Here is an 8,356-nt window from a genome sequence, read left to right on the forward strand (position 1 = left end):
AAATTAGGGGATAGAGGGCTGGTGATGTCTTCACCCTTTAGTTTTATCGTTTCCTTTCCTCCTCCTTTTTCTTTTGTCTTTACCTTTTTCTTCTTCCTCCCTTCCCCCCATTTTTTGCTGACAAAATATAGAAATGGGGACTAATGGGAGAAGAGGAAATATGCAGGGAAGAAAAAAAGTTAAAAAAAAAGTAAAAAATGTTTCTAAACCAAATATGTTCAAAGCCAAAATATTTTCAATCAAAGCTTTCACAAGAAAATTCTGAATGGACTGTAAATCTGTCTTTTAACACTTTCTTGGATTTGAGCACAAATGCAAGGGGCTTTGAAGACTTGTACCTTAAAGGCTCACATGGCCCTTATTCTCCAACTTGGCGGTGCTGTGTGACCCTCTGCACTCACAGAGTTCCTCTGTGCTGCCTTCATGCACACAGGAGCCCTGACACTTCTGAAGCCTGTCCATTTGACTTCTTTCCATTAGGTATGTGCCAAATCCCAGAAGCAAGATGTTGCCACCTCAAAGTGGTCCAAAACATTGTCTCAGGGCCACTCTTTGGCCCTGTGCTTTGGTTATGCTTATGGGCATCAGCTCGGGGTTGATGTGAAGGTGGCTATGTTGTCTTATTTCTAGGAGTTGGCACATGTGGATCAGGAGAAAGCAAAAAGTTTGTGCTTCATGATAGCATTGCCAGGCACTATGTGGGAGGAGTGTAGACAAACCAAAGTCACTTTGAATTAAATAGGCAGAAGTCAACAATGGTAGATGATATTGATGAGTTAGGATCACTCACATAGATTGGTATCATTCTGTTAATGATCATATTTGTACGCATTTTACTTAGCAACTCTGTTTCTCACTTTTGGCATGATCAAAACAGACATACAATATACAGGTACCAGAATACTGATATATCACAATACTAAAGTGGAAAGTTTCTCTAAAGTCTCATAAGGCTAATTTTTAAAGTTAAAATGTTTTTATTTGAGAATAGCACTTTTACTGTGTAATAGTCTGTTGTCTCTAATTTGTCCTTCTCTTTATGCCCATATGATTAGAACAATACTTGTTCCTAATTTGGGTCATTTCATCCAATCTCAATAGGAGTATCATTGTGGCAAAAACTTTGCTGCTAAGAGGATCAAAGGAAAAGTATGGCTGAAAGGACTTCACAAGTTCATGTAGTCCATCCCCCCTGCCCTCAAGACAGGATCTTCCCTGATTAACCCATCCCAGGCAAGTATCTATCTAATATAACCCTTGAAAACTTGCAAGAATTGAGATTTCACAATTTATCTAGGTAGCCTGTTGCAGACTTGACCCTCATCATTACAAAGCTCCTTCTAGGCTAGGGACAGAAGTTATACGTAAACTGGTGTGGTGATCAGAAACCGGTTTAAATCTGTAACAGAACAGAAGTTCAATGCACATAAACCAGTATCAGCACGGCTGAAACTGGTTTAAGGTAAATGTGGTTGAATGTAATATCAGACTTAACTAATTTGGGTCAAACCAGCTTATGAAACTTTTGTCCCAGACCCCTTTCTAGTTTAAGTTAAACCAGAGTCCTCAAGCATGCTTTCCAGCCCTGGGCTGAGCTGTGCTGTCTGCTCCAGAGAGCAGGGCTGGCCCCACCCCTCTGCCCTCTAGCTGGAGCCATGAGGGCTGGCTGACAAAGTGGGAGAGAGGGGGCAAGCCCTGCTGTGGATGCAGCCCAGGCAAACCCTGGCTGGGGTCTGGAGCCAGGGAGGGGGGCTAAACACCCCTTTCCCCACTCAAACTTACAGCTGACTGCAACTGTGGACTACAAATCCCAGAGGCACCTGGAAGCAGGAAGAGGAAGTGAGGAGCAACCCTGCAGAGTTCTGCTGCTGTAATTCTGGTCTACAGATCCCAGAGACCTCAGGGGCAGCAGGAAGAGGAAGTGAACACAGCCAGAGACCTATGCCCTAGCACTCCCTAGCTTCTGGCCTGAGCCACTACTGCAGGCAAAGTTAAATGTCTGTTGGCTTCTGTTTTAGTTTAATCTGTGCATTTTAGACTAACCTGCAGAGACTGAATTGATTCAGCTTCAGGCTTTTTCACTGTACCTAGCCCTAATTTCCAACCTAAATTTCCCCTGCTACTGCCTGAGTCCATTGCTTCTAGCATTGTTCCCTAAAGCTACAGATAGAAGCCTATCTCCATTCTCTCTATAATCGCCCTTCAGGTATTTGGAGACTGTATTCAAATCCTGTTATCAAGGATAATTTGATAGCTACTAGTATTTTTAAAATGCGAGCGTTGTAATATTTTTATTAGTTTTCAGAAAAGCAATGGAGATTAACCATTTTGACATGTCCTTGCATTTCCTACTGTCCCAAATTTTTTCATTCCCAGTAGTTCTGAAAAAATATTTAATTCTTTCCTCTGGGTATTTTAAGAACTCCCTCTTTTTGTTTATTCAAGTCATGGCTGAAAAAATATCTTGTTATTGTGTTATTGCCTCCTTTAATTTGACAAGCTAAATGAACCCTCTGTTACAATTTTCAGGCCTTTTAAAGTGTTGTTGGTTTTTTTTAATCACACAAGAGAACCTTGGGAGCAGCCTTAAGAAACTGCTTTTGTTTCCTCACTGTTTCACGTTGTTTTCTGTAGATCAACTTGGCTAGGGACAGACATTCAAAAAGCCTGAGCCTGAACTGGTTAAATCTTTGCAGGTTAGTCTAACCTGGCTAGGCTAAATCAGTTTTGTAACCAGACAGATGCCCCAGAAATGCAGGCACATGCCTGAAGTGGCTCAGGCTAGAAACTGGGGAATGCTAGAGCAGCCCTCCCTTCCCTTCCAGAGTGCTGTGCTGGGGGCTGAGGGGCATGGCCAGGCTCTGGCAGGATGCTTTGATTATTCCCCCCCATCCTAAGCAGCCCAGCAGGGAATGCTGATCACCCCTAACTCAGCGCTTATCAACCCATTAAGGAAACAGAGCCTCTCTCCATTAAGTAATGGAGCTCTTCTTAAACAGCTCTTCCAAGGAAGGACATTAAGCTACCTGTTGATTAGCTCCAAAAAGCAGGTCTGCCTGTCATCTCCCACAGCATGGACTGTAGCCAGCATGTGGTTTGCTAGCTAATGCTGAGGTGTCTGCATAAGGCAGAGGGGAGTGGGGAATAATCCCTTCTTAGCAGGGAGAAGCCAGGCAGATGCTCTGTGCCTGCAAGTCTCTGGTGGAGCTCTGGCCAGGGAGCAGAGTCGGGGGGGAGGAGCTCTGCTGTGGAGCAGAGAGCCCTGCCCAGCCCAGAGAGCATGCTGGGATGCTGGGGGTGTCTGGTTTATCTTAAAACAGCAAAAGGTCTGGGTTTTTTCCCATGAACTTTGTTGGTAAATTTGATGTGTAGGTTGGGAACCAGATTGGATGTTCTTATGGACCCTTTTAGACTGGACTTAAACTAGAAGATCCTTTTCAGTCCTATGTTCCAATGTTAAAAAAGTTGCTACAAAAAGAAAGCAGATTGTAATCACACTAGGAGTACATCCAGAAGTGATTTTCTCATTCCCAAGAAAAATGATACTAATCCCCAAAAAACAATTTATTAAAGACCGTGTTCCTATTGCTGCTACATCTATTTCTCTGAGGCTCTTTACTTTGCTTTGCTGGAAGGGGTGAGGCACTGAGGTAAAGCCTGGAGTGTCCTTCTGTCCTATGTTTGCACAGCATCCTACACAGTGGGTTCCCAGTCCATGATTAGGGACCCTAGTGCTACTACACTAAAATAACAGTAAGGAAAATCATTGGCAACAGCGATCAGTTTATAATCAGATTTTTTAGTCTGTCTGATTGGCCTTAGTGTGGGAACAGGGTAGTGGCATAAAGGTGGTTTTACACCACATTAAAATCTTGATTCTGGGGCTGGCTGGACATCAGTTTTGACCCTTGCACAGTCTAGGGCTAGCCCACGTTGCATCCAGCTGCCTGTGCTCCCTAGCATGTATTCCATTGGCTAGGGATAGTTTAGAAATAATGATGACCCAGCCATGTTTTCTTGCTAATAGGGAAACTCACCCTGAAGTTCCTTTTACATGGGGAAATCCTTAGAAATCCTGGTTAAACATGCTTTGTAGCCCATTTGCATCACAAGAGCAGAGCAAAGGAGCTGTAGCAGGGTTGAGAATCTGGCTCACAGTGTTGATAAACTTTAGGAAATCCCATAACATGTTTATTTATTTATTTATTTACAATGTAACTGGTCTGGCTGGAATATAATGCTGTTTATCATAGCTCTAGCACATACTGTCACCCTCAGTACATTTCCTGGATCAGCAGAACTGTTTTTAGCTATAATTTTTATTGAAATATTCTGCCTTAAACCTAGAGAGCACCAACAAAGGCCTCAGACCTGTAAATCAACAACAATTCCTAAAAACAAATCATCATGATGGAGTTTTGCCAGCCTGATTTTCTGTGCTCATTCATTATTTGGTTTTCACTTTCTGAACTGATTTAAACAGACCCTGCTGTTACTGCACCAGTTGCATCCAAGATAGGAGCCTGATTTACGTTCTGAAAACATGAACTATCCAGTGGCTTAGTTTACAAAACTACAGAGAGCTATAAGGGAGTCATTCAACCCAGATCTGAACTTCTACAAACAAGGCCTTGCAGATTGTCTCTGTTTTTTCCTTTTGACCTAGTAAGCTGTTGGGAGTAACTGCAAGAAATTTGGTTTGATGTGGCACCACTACTGCTGTGCTCTGCAGAGGAAAACCTGAGGTTAGCCTAGGCAATGAACAATAGGACAGGCCTAATTTTACTTTTCAGAAGGTGTCCTAGAACAAAATATAGGAAAGTCACAGGAATGAGCACCTGTGAAGGGCATATATTAACTAGAAATAGCTACCACAGATCCAGAGGGTGAAGGTGGCATAAACTTGAAGCCAGTTTATTGGAAGGGGCAAGGAGGAAGTATGGATGACCAAGAGGACAGAATCAGAAGAAACTGATCAAAGCTCTGGACATATTTAAGTGACAATGCAATGACTGTGTCTTCTTCATTCCTGACACAGCTCTTTCATAGGAGCACATGGAAATAAAACTAGGGAAAGAGGAGGTCAGATCACAGGATTCAGAGCACTGGCTATTCTGGTCTGCTCGTAAATGGCTGTGGGAAACCAATATAAATTAGAGCAGATATTGGTTAGGGCATGGACAAACAAGCACATTACAGTGGGGGAAAGGGGGATGGGCACTTTTTGCTAAACTACTGTTGTGTGCCCATGTGTACACTCTTTGCCAGTGGTAAGTGAAAGCTAAACCGTGGTGGCTTACCCTATTGTATGGAAAGCTCCAGTTTAGCTTTCAGTTACTACAGGGTGGAAGCAGGCAAATAGGCAATTACTGTAGAGCCCTGGACACAGTAAGTCCCTACTCCTTTTATTTATTTCTAGTTAGACAAGCTTTCAAAAGCAAGAGGTTCTTCTTTGCCATTGTAGGCAGCAGATTTTTATATATTCCATGTTACAGTAGTATTAAGGTGATGTTGAAGCCATGAGGGTCCAGGAATATTTGACCAATGGCATAGATGGAATAGTTGGATGTGTTTTTGAATGTGAGACCTTCTGACATGCAGCTGATCCAATAAAAAATATCACCCTAAGAAATCATTACCTCTCCAAAATTCCTGGACCATCAGGGCTACACCACTATCATGTATCTGTGAGGAAAAAGACTTCAGCCAAAGAACTGAAAATCTTTTATTGTTCATGAAGTTATTCAAAGACCAAATTATAGGTCCTAGGATTCTAGTGAGGTTTCTGTTGCTCTGAATGTCCACTAAATGTATGAGGAAAACAGCACTTGCATTTAAGCTTCAATGGTTACAATTTGTACTGGAGGGAAGACTAAGCTAAGCCTTTTGTCAGGCCCAGAATCAAGGAGATTCAACAGGTACCTTAAATTCACCTTTACCCTTGCTTATCAGCTGCATGTCCTGATCTGTACCTTCTGAGACTTGAGGACCATGTGCCTTGTCAAGTGTATTTATGATCCTATCTACATTCTTAATAATAACATAGTGGTTAATGAGAAGGATGTTTGAAGATGTTGTGCCCCAGGGACAGGCTATATTCAAAAAGAAGGCACCGAGAATTTTATGGCACTTCATAATGAAAAAGTTTTCTAATGTTTCCACTGTGCTTCAGTAGTTTAGCTCTTCTTGTTGCACATTAGTATTACCAGCACTGTTGATGGACAGCGAGAGGAACACATGTAATCAACTCCATGATTTTGGCTTCTACCTGTGCAAAGAAAGCAAGACAAATATAGTGCACATGCAGGGATAGCTTCTGTCAGGCATTTTGGGTATCTGCTTACTGTTCTTCAAAGGCAGAAGCCTGGGCAGGGTGGTACCTTAGAGACTAACTGTAGTAGTATTGTATTTACAGTTATAACTAAAGCAATACAATAAAATGGGCAATAAAAGTGTATATATACACATATTAGTATAATAATAAATGCATATAATTTATGTTTTTTGTTAAAAGCATACAGTAAGATTATGTATCCTACCAGTTTAAACAAAATTAAAACAACATAATTTATGATGATACAAGAAAGCAATAGATAAAATGAAGCAATGTGCAATAGTAAAATAAAACAGGGAACTCTATTTGATCCTGGGCCTTATTCTTTGTGTAACTAATGCAAATATGCCTAGGGAGTATAGGATAGGTTATAAATTGTTAGAGAGAAGCCAAGTAGTTTTTTCATTATGCTGGTATTTAAAATTTTCCACTACTCGAGAGATCTATTTTTCTATTATTTCTTCAAAGAATGAACAAGACCACAAAAAGTAATTACATCTACCTCATTCTTCTCGCAAGAATATACCCTTTCTGAATATGAGGTCTGACATCACTTGGCCATGACAAGTGGAGATTAGAGATGGACTAGTTCAGAGGGACATTAGCTTTTGTAGGCAACAGCCTACTTTGTCAGCTGATGTGAATACACCAAAAGCTGAAACAATACATGCTGATGTAGGACATCATTCATAAACCCTGTATTGTTTCAATACGGAAAAGTCCTCGTGACAACTACAAGAAGAATGAGACTTGTAAAGATGCTAGTTAATCTAGAGAGATTCTCTTAAGACTCTGAAGGGCACATCATAAAACCCAGCTTTTCCTTATTAAGAGGAAACTGAATGGTAGAAAAAAAAGTTTGTTCAACTCAGCCACATTCACAGCATCTGCTTTACACACTTGAATGATGCAGTACTGCAAGGATAGGTGGGAATTGCCTAAGGGGGGCAGGTGGCACCAGAATAGACTGGGAGTGCCTCACCTTCCCATCCCCAGTCACCCAAGCAGTGCAGAGGAGGCGTGTCAGTGTGTGCACTCTGGGAAATGTAGTTCTGGTGAGTAACAAAAGAGTTTGCTGCTCTGGGGGGACATGTCAACCCATTTTTTTGCCTACCTGACATGGGCTTTTGCAGCAGAAAAGTGAGGTGACATCTCCATTCAGCAGCAGTGAATTTCAGCTGCTACTCCTGCATTCTGCCTGCTTCTAGCCCCTCTGGAGCTAGAAGGTACAAGGGGAAAAAGCAGGGAGGACTACCCTAGGCACAGTCCTGGCCGTTTACGCCTCTGGCACTGTGTAACCCAGATACTTTTAAAGCATATAGTTTTTGCCATATTGAAAACCATATTGAAATCCGGGCCCCATTGAAACCAATGGCAAGCCACCCCACCATGCCCTCTCTCTCCCCAGTTTCAGTTAAACCTACATTTTTACTAGCATGCTTTCATGTTGCTATTTTTAATTTGTTATAATATGCCTTTGGGAAATGCTAAGTGAATGCTACAGGTGAGGATGTGTGGATTTGCATATCATAGAAAGGGTCTTAAAAAGGATGATGAGAATTCTGGTGTGTAGTAGTTCAGGTATTTGCTAAGGAAGAGTTAGCCAGTTCAAATAAAGTACCTGATGCAAGCTTTAATCCTAAACTAGAAACAAACCTGTGTAAATAGAACTTCTTTCTTTTGTTCTTAATGAAAGGTCTGGAAAATGTTTCTTTCCCCCATTTTTCATTTTCAGGCTCATCTGTGCTTCCTGGTTCTGCCTGTGAGCAGAAATACAGGTGAAATTAGAAAAGTTTGACTGACTTTAACAGATCCAGTATTCTTCCAGTGTCTTTGGTCCAGACAAAAGCAAAGAAAACCAAGACCCCTTGTCTTGATACAGCTTATTTGGCTATGATCTGTATGGTTTCCAACCCAATTTGGTAAATACAACAGATCCAGATAGTTCAGAGACCATAAAAAAGGTGTGTGTGTGTGTGTGTGTGTGTGTGTGTGTGTGTGTGTGTGTGTGTGTGTGTGTGT

Source organism: Gavialis gangeticus, unplaced genomic scaffold (assembly GCF_001723915.1).
Source record: "Gavialis gangeticus isolate Ggan-Ray unplaced genomic scaffold, GavGan_comp1, whole genome shotgun sequence".
NCBI classification, from domain to species: Eukaryota; Metazoa; Chordata; order Crocodylia; family Gavialidae; genus Gavialis; species Gavialis gangeticus.